Below are 13,093 nucleotides of genomic sequence, written 5' to 3' on the forward strand. Positions count from 1 at the left end.
ATCCAGTACCACCCGGCAGGAGCTGGGACCTGCGGCCGCGGTGGCGGTCCTGGTTGGGGGGGGGGGGGGGGAAATCTGACTCCTGGGGACCTTAGCGATGGCCAGGCCCATGATCGGGGACCAACGATTGGTGGGCCATCGTGATCTGGGGGGAAATTACCTTACTCTGCGTGGGCCCACTGTGTGGCTCCACCATGTCGGTGATGCCCGCGCCTAGGTGGGTCGCCGTGCACATGGGCGGACCCGCTTACGGCTGCCGTGCGCATGCGCGGCTGCGCGGTCTGGACAGCAGGGCCCTGCCGGCAGCCAGAGCTGCGGTACGCAAGCCGGGGCTCTGCTAGCCCCCTGGTAAACCGAGAATCACCCCGGACCTTCAAGGAAAAAGTCCGGAGTGATTCTCGCCCGTTTTCTGGCGGACATGGGGACTTAGTCCCTAGAAGGAAGAATCCCAGCCAGTATCTCTCTTTTCAGCAATATATTCAGCATTTCAGCATTTGATAAGCTTCCCCATGCTAGACTTATGCAGAAAGTAAGGAGGCATGGGATAGTGGGGAATTTGGCCAGTTGGATAACTAACTGGCTAACCGATGAAAGTCAGAGAGTGGTGGGTGGATGGCAAATATTCAGCCTGGAGCCCAGTTACCAGTGGCATACCGCAGGGATCAGTTCTGGGTCCTCTGCTGTTTGTGATTTTCATTAACGACTTGGATGAGGGAGTTGAAGGATGGGTCAGTAAATTTGCAGACGATACAAAGATTGGTGGAGTTGTGGATAGTGAGGAGGGCTGTTGTCGGCTGCAAAGAGACATAGATAGAATGCAGAGCTGGGCTGAGAAGTGGTAGATGGAGTTTAACCCTGAAAAGTGTGAGGTTGTCCATTTTGGAAGGACAAATATGAATGCGGAATACAGGGTTAACGGTAGGGTTCTTGGCAATGTGGAGGAGCAGAGAGATCTTGGGGTCTATGTTCATGGATCTTTGAAAGTTGCCACTCAAGTGGATAGAGCTGTGAAGAAGACCTATGGTGTGCTAGCGTTCATTAGCAGAGGGATTGAATATAAGAGCTGTACAAAACCTTGGTAAGGCCACATTTGGAGTACTGTGTGCAGTTCTGGTCGCCTCATTTTAGGAAGGATGTGGAAGCTTTGGAAAAGATGCAAAGGAGATTTACCAGGATTTTGCCTGGAATGGAGAGTGGGTCTTACGAGGAAAGGTTGAGGGTGCTAGGCCTTTTCTCATTAGAATGGAGAAGGATGTGGGGTGACTTGATAGAGGTTTATAAGATGATCAGGGGAATAGATAGAGTAGACAGTCAGAGACTTTTTCCCCGGGTGGAACATACCATTTCAAGGGGGCATAAATTTAAGGTGAATGGTGGAAGATATAGGGGGGATGTCAAAGGTAGGTTCTTTACCCAGAGAGTAGTGGGGGGCATGGAATGCACTGCCTATGGAAGTAGTTGAGTTGGAAACATTCGGGACCTTCAAGCAGCTATTGGAAAGGTACATGGATTACAGTAGAATGATGGGGTGTAGATTAATTTGTTCTTAATCTCGGACAAAAGTTCGGCACAACATCGTGGGCCGAAGGGCCTGTTCTGTGCTGTATTCTTCTATGTTCTATGTTCAAGTTCTGTACTACCAAATGATTATTAATTCAGGAAGTGGTAATAGACCACTTTGGAAAACATGAGTCATTATGGTTGTACTTCCTGTGGTGGCCATGGAGTGAGTGGTTGCACACAAGGCAGCTCTGGCTTGAAGGCATTGGTTTTTGAACTTTTTACCACATAACAAAGTAGTTTCGGCAGAAAAGTGGAGTGGAAGGTGTAGGAGATGAAGTTCTCCCCAGCTGGGAGTCAATGTAAGAAGGTTGCTAAACGTGATCATGATGCCCCCGGAAGGTAGGGACGTTGAAGTGGTGGTTGCGATGGACGCGGAAAAAGCCTTCGACCAGGTCTAGTGGGATTACTTATGAGAGGTGCTGGAGCGGTTCAGATTTGGAAGGGGCTTAGTTGACTGGGTTAGGTTCCTGCACCGGGCTCCGGTAGCTAGTGCACGGAAAAACAGGACGACTTCAGAATATTTCAGGCTACATCGGGGGACGAGACCAGGATGTCCCCTCTCCCCACTGCTGTTTGCACTGGCGATAGAGCCGCTAGCAATTGCTCTGAGGGCCTCAGGGGCTGGAAGAGGTTGGTCCGGGAGGGGGGGGGGGGGGGGGGGGGGGAGATGGTGCACAGAGTCTCACTGTATGCGGATTATCATATCATAGAATTTACAGTGCAAAAGGAGGCCACTCGGCCCATCGAGTCTGCAACGGCTTTTGGAAAGAGCACCCTACCCAAGGTCAACACCTCCACCCTATCCCCATAACTCAGTAACCCACCCAACACTAAGGGCAATTTATCATGGCCAATCCACCTAACCTGCACATCTTTGGACTGTGGGAGGAAACCGGAGCACCCAGAGGAAACCCACGCACACACGGAGAGGATGTACAGACTCCACACAGACAGTGACCCAAGCCGGAATCGAACCTGGGACCCTGGAGCTGTGAAGCAATTGTGCTATCCACAATGCTACCGTGCTGCTTACTGTTGTATGTCTCAGACCCAATGGAGGGGATGGGGATAATTATGGGAATCTTCAGGGAATTCAGCCAGTTTTCGGGGTACAAGCTTAATAAGGGGAAGAGCGAGTTGTTTGTGGTTCAGGCGAGAGGTCAGGAGAGGCGACTGGGGGAACTGCCCTTTAGAGTGGGAGGGGACAGTTTTAGGTACTTGGCGAGGGAATGGGACAGGCTCCACAAATTGAACCTGGCCCGGTTGGTGGGCCAGGTGAAGGAGGATTTTCGGAGATGGGATGCACTCCCGTTGTCTCTGGTGGGTAAAAATGACGGTCTTCCCGAGGTTTCTTTTTGTTTTCTAGTGCCTCCCCATCTTCATCCTGTGGTCCTTTTTTGAAGTGGATCAATAAGATTATTGTGGGCTTCATGGGTGGGTGGCAAGTCCCCGCGGGTGAAGAGGACAATGCCCGAGTGGAGTCGGGGGGATGGTGGGCTGGCGCTGCCAAATTTCAGTAATTACTACTGGACAGCTAATATAGACATGGTGAGGAGGTGGCTGGTGGGGGGTGAGCCAGTGTGGGTGCCCATGGAGGCGGCTTTGTGTAAGGGCAAAAATTTAGGGGCATTGGTGATGGCGCCCCTGCGTTCCCGCCGGCGCGGTACTCCACCAGTCCAGTTGTGGTGGCGGCCCTGAGAGTCTGGGGGCAGTGGAGGAGACATGTGGGAGCAGAGGGGGTGTCTGCGTGGTCCCCAATCTGCAACAACCATCGGTTTGCCCCGTGGAGAATGGACGAGGGGTTCCGAATTTGGTGGAGAGCGGGGACTGAGAGGATGGGGGACTTGTTCTTGGAAGGTAGCTTTACGAGTCTGAGGGCGCTGGAGGAGGAGTTTGCATTGGTGGGGGGGAAATGAATTCCGATATTTACAGGTACGGGACTTTTTGCGGAAGCAGGTACCAACCTTCCCACTCCTGCCGCTAAGGGGGATTCAGGATAGGCTGGTCTCTAGAGGATGGATAGGGGAGGGGAGCAACTCAGACATATATAAAGAGCTTATGGGTTTGGAGGAGATGCAAACAGAGGAGCTGAAGCGAAAGTGGGAGGAGGAGCTGGGGGTAGAGATGGGAGTGGAGAAGGGCCTCTGGGCGGACACGTTAGGAAGGGTCAATACTACCACAACATGTGCCGGGCTCAGCCTGATCCAATTTAAGGTGGTTCACCGGGCTCACATGACAGTGGCCTGGATAAGCAGATTCTTTAGGGTGGAAGACAGGTGTGCGAAGTGTGCGGGGTGGGGCCAGCAAATCACGTCCATATGTTCTGGGCATGTCCAAAACTGAGGGGATTTTGGCAGGAGTTTGCTGATGCCATGTCCACAGTATTAAATATGAGGGTGGCAATGAGTCCAGAGGTGCTGATTTTTGGGGTGTCGCAGGATCTGGGAATCCAGGAGGAGAGAGAGGTGGATGGTCTGGCCTTTGCTTCCCTGGTAGCCCAGAGGCGCATATTACTAGCATGGAGGGACTCAAAGCCCCAAAATCAGAGACCTGGCTTTCGGACATGGCTGGCTTCCTCTGCCTGGAGAAAATTAAGTTCGCCATGAGAGGGTCTCTGCTGGGGTTCGCCCGGAGGTGGCAACCATTCATCAACTTCCTCGAACAGAACTAATTGGCAGCAGAAAGGGAGGGAGGGGAGGTGGGAGGGGTTAGGTTAGCATAGGTTAGGGGGGTAAGCAATGGTAAGACCTGTGGAAGAGTGAGGTGGAATTTGCACTATGTTTATATCTTTCTTGTTATGTTTATTGTTGATTTTGTTGTTGTTGAAATGGCAAAGAAATACCTCAATAAAACGTTTATTTTAAAAAAAGTTCGCCCCAGGATTGGCAGGTCTACTGGCTAGCAGACCAAGCAGAAGGCAGTGAAGGACCTGGCTAAGGAGTTGGAGGAGACTTGTGACGCAGCACCAATTTCGAGATTGGCGGAGGGGGAAGGGCTGCTGAGAGTGGGAAAGCCTCAAATGTAGCAATTGATGAGTTTTATCTCGGAGGAATTTTGGTTGCAGAGGAAGGAGGTGCACAGCGACTGGTCGAGGGTAATTGAGGGAGCAATGGTGCATCTGCAAGTCTCTTTGGACAGGGTGGAGAAGTGCCTTGAGGTGCAAGAGGTGACTATGTGTGAGGTGGAAACGGTGGTGTCAAATCAGAGCGACTGTATTGTGTCCTTGGAGGCAGAGGTGGGAATCCTGGGGGCTCTTTGCAAGTCACTGAGGGTGAAGATGGAGGAGCAGGAGAACAGGTCCAGATGGTAGAGCGTGCTGACTGTGGCTGGTTTAGCACAGTGGGCTAACTAGCTGGTTTTTAATGCAGAACAATGCCATCAGCGCGGGTTCAATTCCCGTACCGGCCTACCCGAACAGGCGCCAGAATGTGCCGACTAGGGGCTGTTCACAGTAACTTCATTAAAGCCTGCTTGTGACAATAAGCGATTATTATTATTATTATTATTGTGGGTCTGCATGGAGGTGAGGTTGCATAGTGGTCAGCACTGCTGCTTCAGGGATCCGCGTTCAGTTCCATTCTTGTGTCTGCGTGGGTTTCCTCCGGGTGCTCCAGTTTCCTCCCACAAGCCCCGAAAGACATGCTTGTGAGGTGAATTGGACATTCTGAATTCTCCCTCGGTGTACCCGAACAGGCGCCGGAGTGTGGCGACTCGGGGCTTTTTACAGTAAACTTCATTGCAGTGTTAATGTAAGCCTTCTTGTGACACTAATATAGATTATTATTAAATTTGCCTAACTGGGATGATGCGGGGTTTGTAATGGTGTTTCTGGGAGCGATTCTGGACTTGAATATGCGCCAACTGATTATGGGTGTAGATTAGAAATGTGTAATGGTGGACAGATCAAGCCCCAAGTCAATGGGAAGGTCAAAGATGGCAAAGGAGCTGGGAGGGTGGATCTGTGGAGGTCTGGAACCTGGAAAGGAGGGAGTATTCCTTCTAGCACATGTATAAGGTGTATTCTAGATTCTGATTTCCTTGTGGTAAGGCGGGCAATGCTGATCGGGGTGGTGGGTGCAGAATATGCAGGAATTGGGATTTTGGACCATGTGCCGCATTGGTTGACGGTGAGGCACAGTTCGGGGCAGGTGCAGAGGCCGGGGTGGAGGTTGGATTCAGGACTTTTGACGGATGAGGCGGTTTGTGAATAGGTGAGACTGAGGATTGGGAATTATGTGGAGCTTAATCAGAATGGGGAGGTGTCAGCGGCACGGTTTGGGAAGCATTGAAGGCAGTGATTTGAGGGGGGATTATTTTGTTTAAGACTCACAGGGATAGGAGGAGAAGGGACGAACATTGGAGGCTGCTGGATGAGATAGTTGAGGTGGATAGGAGATACTCGGCGGCCCCCCAGAAAGGAGTTGTTGGCGGAGAGGAAGTAGTTGCAGGGGCAGTTTGACAGGTTGACAGCGGACAAAGTGGTGGGGCAGCTACGGAGTGGGTTGCAATATGAGTATGGAGAGAAGGCCGGGGTGGAGGTCCACCAGTTGCGGCGGCAGTCGGTAGCTAAGGAAATTTTAAGGGTGTGAGCAGAGAATGGGAAGTTGGTGTCGGAACCGGGAAAGATAAATGAGGTGTTCAGGGGGTATTACGAGAAGTTGTATAAGGCCGACCTGAGTGGAGAAGTGGGGGATATGGGATGATTCCTGGGCCTGTTGGAGTTCTCAGAGTTGGAGGAAGTGAAGATGCAGGCATTAGAGGAACCGCTGGGGTTGAGAGAGGTGATAGATAGTATCAGGGGAATGCAGTCGGGGAAAGCCTGGGGTCAGGCGGCTTTCCAGTAGGACTTTAGAAGTTGTTTGCGGCAGAGTTGGCCCCTTCACCTGTTGGGGATGTTTAGTGAGGCAATAGAGAGGGGGGGAGATGCCAGTGATACTGTCTCAGGCGTCAATTACACTGATCCCAAAGAAGAGGAAGAATCCACTGAAGTGTGGGTCATACAGGCCCATCTCGTTGTTAAATATGGACATGAAAATGCTGGCAAAGGTGTTGGCAGGTAGGATAGAGGGGTGCCTGCCAGATCTGGTCTCTGAGAATCAAACAAGTTTTGTGATAGGCAGCTCTCCAGCAACATCAGGAGGCTCGAATACAGTTATGACTCCGTCAGGGGGGCGGGCACCGGAAATTATTGTATCCATGGATGCAGAGAAGGCCTTTGACCGGGTAGAGTGGAGGTACTTGTTCTAAATTCTGGGAAGGTTTGGGTTTGGGCCAATGATTATGGCGAGGCTGTGTCTTTTGTATGCATCTCCGGTGGCAAGCATGTGTACGAACGAGATGAGTTCAACGTGTTTTGGGTTGCATAGAGGAACATAGGCAAGGGTGCCAGCTGTCACCATTGTTATTTGCGCTGGCGATAGAACCCCTGGGGGATCTGCTGAGTGGCAAGGGGTTGTGATGGGGCGGGGGGGGGGGGTGCACAAAATATACTGGGTGTTGTTGTACGCAGATGACCTGTTGTTGTTTGTATTGGACCCGCTGGTGAGTATGGGCAGAATCGTGGGCCTGTTGGAGAGGTTTGGGGCCTTCTCCGGGTATAGGCTGAGCATTGGGAAGAATGAGGTGTTTCCAGTGAATGCGGTGGGGCGGGAGGGCTAATTTAAGGGACTACCGTTTAAAGTAAGTTTAGGTACTTGGGGATTCAGATTGTGCATGAGTGGGCCACGATGCACAGGTGGAATTTGATAGCGTTAGTGGAGGCGGTTAAGGGGGATTTTAAGAGGTGGGACACTTTTCACTTGACGTTGGCAGGGGCGATGTAGGTGGTAAAGATGAATGAGCTGCCAAGGTTCCTGGTTATTTTTCAGCCCCTCCCAATCTTTCTTCCGAAGGTCTTCTTCCGGAGGGTGGAGGCTCTGACTTTGGAGTTTATATGAGGGGGGGGGGGGGGGGGAGCTGAGGGTGAAGTGGGCTCCGCAGCAGAGGCAGAATCAGAAAGGGAAGTTGGTGCTCCCGAACCTGCTGTATTATTACTTGCCGAATGTGCAGAAGGTGAGGCAATGGCGAGGGGAGTGAGAGTCGGGTTTCCTGATTATCGTGGGATTTTCCATGTACTCCGCTGGTGCCGCGCATGGCTGGTGAAGGCTCAAAATCATCCCCATAGTTTAAGTGTGTTTTAAAGTGTGTTTAATGTTTCTGTGTCGGGAAGGGTAAAACCTACAGTTAGATTCATGCTGGACAAAGGTGTTTGTATGTTTGGGTGCTGGTTTCACTTCCAAATGTGATTCTATTGTGCTTAGAGAGGGTTACGGTGTGAAGTGTAAATAGACCAGCAGTGCTTGCTTAGCAACTACTTGTAAGGCAGAGAAGCTTTTCCATTTTAGTTTAGCTAATTTGATTGCAGTTGGAGATAGGTAGCGAGAGAAAGAAGGCAGCTCTTCCAGGTTTGATCCAGGCAGTTTAGAAGGCCAAAGTGGGAACATCTGTCTCAGCCTTGCGAGAAAAATAACTGTACTATGGAGTAATGATCAAGGAAACAGATGCCAGAAACCTGAAGTCCAGCTAATTAAGGAAATTAGAGAAATGTAGAGAAGTTTCCAAGGAGTCTGGAGTTAACGGAACAATGGAAAATGGGAACCCGGCCTTCCAGTGACGAAGTCGGGCTGAGAAGCTGCACATCAGATAGCTCTCCTCCCTCGGATCCATAAAACAATTACTTTTTAACAAAACTCGCCAAAATTCCCATCCATTTGTTCCCCAAACATTAAGAAAATGGGGACGAGAGAAGGAGAAAGAAAAATGATGGGAAAAAGCCAGCCCAGGAGCTGCATGGAGACTAGGAGTGGAAGGGGTCTGGAGCAGAGGCAATCGGAAGAGCGGATAAGCGCATGAGGCAAGTCTGGCTGGAGCGAAAAGGGCAGAACAGCCAAGTACAAAACCCTCCATCACTGGGATGGAACTGGATGGCATCCCTCTCAGAAAGAGCACCAGCAAGAAATTAAAATGGACATACAGGCCGCGGTTAATGGTGCAGGGGCCGAAACCCTGGTCAAATACAGATTGCTCTGAGCAGGGCCAAAAAGAAACTGGATCCCAAGAAGCCACCATCAAAGACCTTGAAAGAGCCGCAACCGACCAGAGTGATCGGATTGTGGCACTGAAAAAGGAGGTGGCCAGACTGGCCACGACGCAGGGTAACTTGAGGGGAAAGATTGAGGACCAGGAGAATCGGTCAAGGAGGCAGAACCTGCGGATCGTGGGTCTACCAGAAGGAACCAAAGGCAGAGACCTCATGAACTGCGTGGCCCAAATACTGGGCAACCTCGTGGGAAGGGAGACCTTCCCTGACCCAACAGTCATTGCGACCAAAAGCCAAACCCGGGAAACAACCAAGGGCCGTCATAACCAAACTGCACCGGTACCAGGACCGGGAAAGAATTCTGCGCTGGGCCAGGCAGTCCAAGCACTGCAGTTGGGAAGGAAACAGACTCAGAATTTATCAGGACATGAAAATGAAAATGAAATGAAAATCGCTTATTGTCACAGCGTGGGCCTACCCCACAGTGGGTAACCCCATTGACCAGCTGGCGTAATGGAGCATCCCGTCGGTGGGGTGAATCTGAAATGTGGCACGGAGGGGCAGAGAATCCAGCGCATGGTTTGAAATAATTGTGGAAGTTGTTTATTCATCTCTCTCTCTCTCTCTCTCTCTCTCCACTAAAGGCTGTGTAAGCAGAATCCAGGATCTGGTAACTCTCTAGTCGACAGCCCGTAATGATCTTCTTTGCAGTTCAGCAACATATCTTACTCACAGCTTTTTCACGAGAGGCCTCGGCCTTCACATCAGCTTGTTCCTGGAGAGAGTTATCAGATTCTGGGGCGGGATTCTCCGGCACCAGGGTTTTAGCAGTGGTGGGAATCGCGGCGCTCCGGTCGGCGATTCTCCAGCCCGCGATGGGCCGAGTGGCCGCCCATTTTCGGCGGGTCCCATCGGCGTAAATCACGACAGGTTCTTACCGGCGGGACCTGGCTCCACGGGCGGCCTGCAGAGTCCTCGGGGGGGGGGGGGGGGGGGGTGATCTGGCCCCGGGGGGTGCCCCCACTGTGGCCTGGCCCGTGAACGGGAGCAACCGATCCGCAGGCGGACCTGTGCCGTGGTGCACTCTTTCCCTCCTCACCAGCTGCTGTCAACCTCCGCCATGGCCGGTGCGGAGAAAAACCCTCCTGCGCATGCCCTGGGATGACACCAGCACACATTGGCGCTCCCGCGCTAACTCGCGCCGGCCGGCGGAAGCCCTTCAGCACTGGTTGGCTTGGCGCCAAGCCCTTCTGCGCCGGCTGGTGCAGCGCCAAACACTCCTGCGCCGGCCTAGCCCCTGAAGGGGTTCACGCCACTCCTCGGCACCGGAGTGGCCCACCCCGCCGGTTTGCGGAGAATACCGCCCCTATTCTCTGCTTCACATCATCCTTTTTTGCAGGGAGAGAATGATCAGATCCTGGATTCTGCTTGTATAGTCTTTAGTGGAGAGAGAGATAGAGAGAGAGTTATCAGATTCTCACAGTGGCCTTTTAGTGAGAATTAATTGGACATTCCTGGAGTGAGTTGGTTAGATTCCTCCATCCAGCCTGGAGGGGTGAAACCATGATCAAGAAGGTGGTTCGCCGAGGGCGAGGCTAGTCCATTGCACTTCGGGTGTGCTAACACCTGCGATGTCCACGAGTGCGGGATAGTCAACTGCAAAATTTTTGGTAGTGGGGAACTGCGTTCGTGCTCTCCTCTGCTTCCTGAATCAAACATACAAAAGACAAGCTTTATGACACCTAAAAGCACAGCAGTATGATCAGATCCAATCACCACCTGTCACTGGGCAGAGCAATGCCCCTTTAGGCCAGTTCATTGCCATCAGCCAAATCAATCTAATCGAGTCATCACTGATCTCCTCTGCTGCTGCAATCCTCTTCTTGAATTGAAAGGCACAAGCTGCTTTGCCTTAAGATACAGGTAATATTAAAGTCACAGGCCCAATAATAATAATAATCTTTATTGTCACAATTAGGCTTACATTAACACTGCAAAGAAGTTACTGTGAAAAGCCCCTGGTCTCCATATTCCAGCGCCTGTTCGGGTACACAGAGGGAGAATTCAGAATGCCCTTCACTCCCTAAGGGGGAATGGTACCATTTGGCCCCGCCATTTTGGCGCCGATTTGGTGGCGCCGTCGTTTTGGCGCCATATGTTTTGGCGCCCATGCTTTTGGCATTCAACGATTTGGCGCCGGGTTTTATATAACAATGATTCCGAATTTGCTTTAAGAGCTAAAATGATCATAGCCTTATGCTTCGTGCCTGTTCCTTACTTGGATAACTACATTGATACCCTGTCAGAAGACTTGCCGTTAGAACTTCAATCGCTGCTTAACTGGTTTGAAGATAATTACGTAGGACGACCAATGAGAAGAGGCAATGGCAGGCGGCCCCCTCTTTTTCCTTCAGAGATGTGGAACCAGTACAATCGAACAATCAACGGAGAGGACCGAACTAACAATCACGCAGAAGCAGCACATAGAAAGGTATATGCGGAATTAGGAGTTCACCACCCCATTATATGGAAATTTATTGATGGACTGAGAAAAATTCAAAAGAACCGAGATGCATATTATGAACAATTGGTTGCTGGCCATGCTCCAAAACAAAAACTTCTTAAGTATGTGAGAGCTGGCGAGCGCATTTTGAATATTGTGCGCCAGTTTGATGAGAGAGAACCATTAGAATATTTGCGTGGTATAGCCCACAATTACGAAATATATTAAATTACTGAGTTTTAATTATTATTTTCTTTTTCTTTTACATAAATATTTTAGGCCAGAATAAAGGTTTCGTATTTTTATCCTAGTTTCATTTAATCCATTTATTACATGCTTTAATTTTAATTTTGGCGCCAAACCGTGGTGGGCCAGGAAAATGAGCGCCATAACAACTGAGCGCCAAAAAAACGGCGCCAAAAGATCGGGGCCAAAAAGGCGGCGCCAAAAAGCACCCGACCCCCCTAAGGAGTCTGAATCATTGTGGCAATTTACACTTTTACATGCATGCTGTAGCCCGGAGCTATTGATAGTGAAGTTAGAGGCTTAAATGCACATTCCATCACATGGCTAACCAGGAATTTCTCCCACTCCTGTTGTCTGACATTGGCGTGTGTGTGTGTGTGTTCAAAGCATTTTGTGAGGTCGACCTAACTCAACCTATTCGGCTGGGTTATGAGTACACCTTCCTTGGCCACCAAGTCCTGGAGTAGGATCTGAACCTGGAGTTTCTGGCACAGAGGTGGCACTTTATCCACTGCTCCACTCCCTTTCATATTAATATCAAACAATGGAAAAAGTGTAGCATAAATCAGAGCCAAATATTTTTCAGACAGTAGCCCCTCCAATGGTGACTTCCAAGATACACATATGCAAAAAGGCAAACACCTCAGCTCTGTATGGAGGCACAATGTCACACTTGTATCTAGTTATAATCTCAACAGCTGCCCCATTTCACATCGCATGTATACAAAAACAAAGAATCTAACCATTAGAGTCAAGGTTGTGGGACGATTTGAAGGGAATACCTCCATGTTTCCAGAACCTTGCCTTAAAGGACAGGGTAAACTCAACCAGATATCAGTGGCTGACATTGTAACGATGTAGTAAATACCTGATCATTATTGCTTTCATTGTTATCTTTGAAAGCGACAGTGATGGCCATGTATGAGAACTCTTTTCATTCAGGAAGGCTAGGTTTTTCTTCTGCGCCTTCCTAACTGAGCCTTACAGACTAATGAGTGATGTGTTGGGTATGCTGGGTCTGCAAGCACTGCGTTTACTATAACAGTGAGAGAGAGACAGGCTTCCAACACTTGGAGAATTACAACTCTTTTTTATTGAATTACCAACTGTTAAACATACTTGAACTGTGGGTTGACACTATGCTGAGTTAACTGGAGACCTGAGGCTAACCTGACCAGACTATCTTACTACCACATGGTGGATGTTTGTGTTGTTGCTCACGGGCTCTGGCTGTCTCAGAGGCTGCATCCCAAGAGAGCGGGAAAACTAGTGCCCTCTGGCTTTATAGTGGTTGTGTCCTGTCTGGTGATTGGCTGCTGTGTTCTGTGTGTTCATTGGTCATCCTGTGTGTCAATCAATGCCTGTCTGTGCACCATCATATACTTGTGTGTATATTATGACAATGAGATCCTTGGTCTTATTAAATGGCAGACCAGGCTCAAAGGGCTGAATGGTCTACTCCTATTTCCTAGGGTCTTATTTCAATCTGTGACTTGTGCTCAGTTAGATGATTTCAGTCAGACATCGCTCACAGAGAAACCAAAGCTGACTTTAACACTCAGGAATAGGGAAGAGAAATGAGTCAGGGTTCCTGCTTGTGGGGATTGTAGGTCCTGAACTAATTGCGTGGATGCTGGGTGTATTGGTGCACAGTCAAATAGCCCTCCAACTCTCCCTGCCTAAGTTTAAGAATTAATTCCAGG

At 50.1% G+C, this 13,093-nt stretch overlaps 1 non-coding gene across 1 annotated transcript; it reads left to right on the plus strand.

Moving 5' to 3' along the window:
• The first annotated feature begins 10,181 nt into the window (after window positions 1-10,181).
• On the plus strand, window positions 10,182-10,342 carry LOC119951087. The gene has a single exon (XR_005457492.1). It is a non-coding gene; the product is annotated as a U1 spliceosomal RNA (small nuclear RNA).
• The last annotated feature ends 2,751 nt before the right edge of the window (window positions 10,343-13,093 follow it).

This window comes from Scyliorhinus canicula, chromosome 16 (genome assembly GCF_902713615.1).
Source record: "Scyliorhinus canicula chromosome 16, sScyCan1.1, whole genome shotgun sequence".
Classification (NCBI taxonomy): domain Eukaryota; kingdom Metazoa; phylum Chordata; class Chondrichthyes; order Carcharhiniformes; family Scyliorhinidae; genus Scyliorhinus; species Scyliorhinus canicula.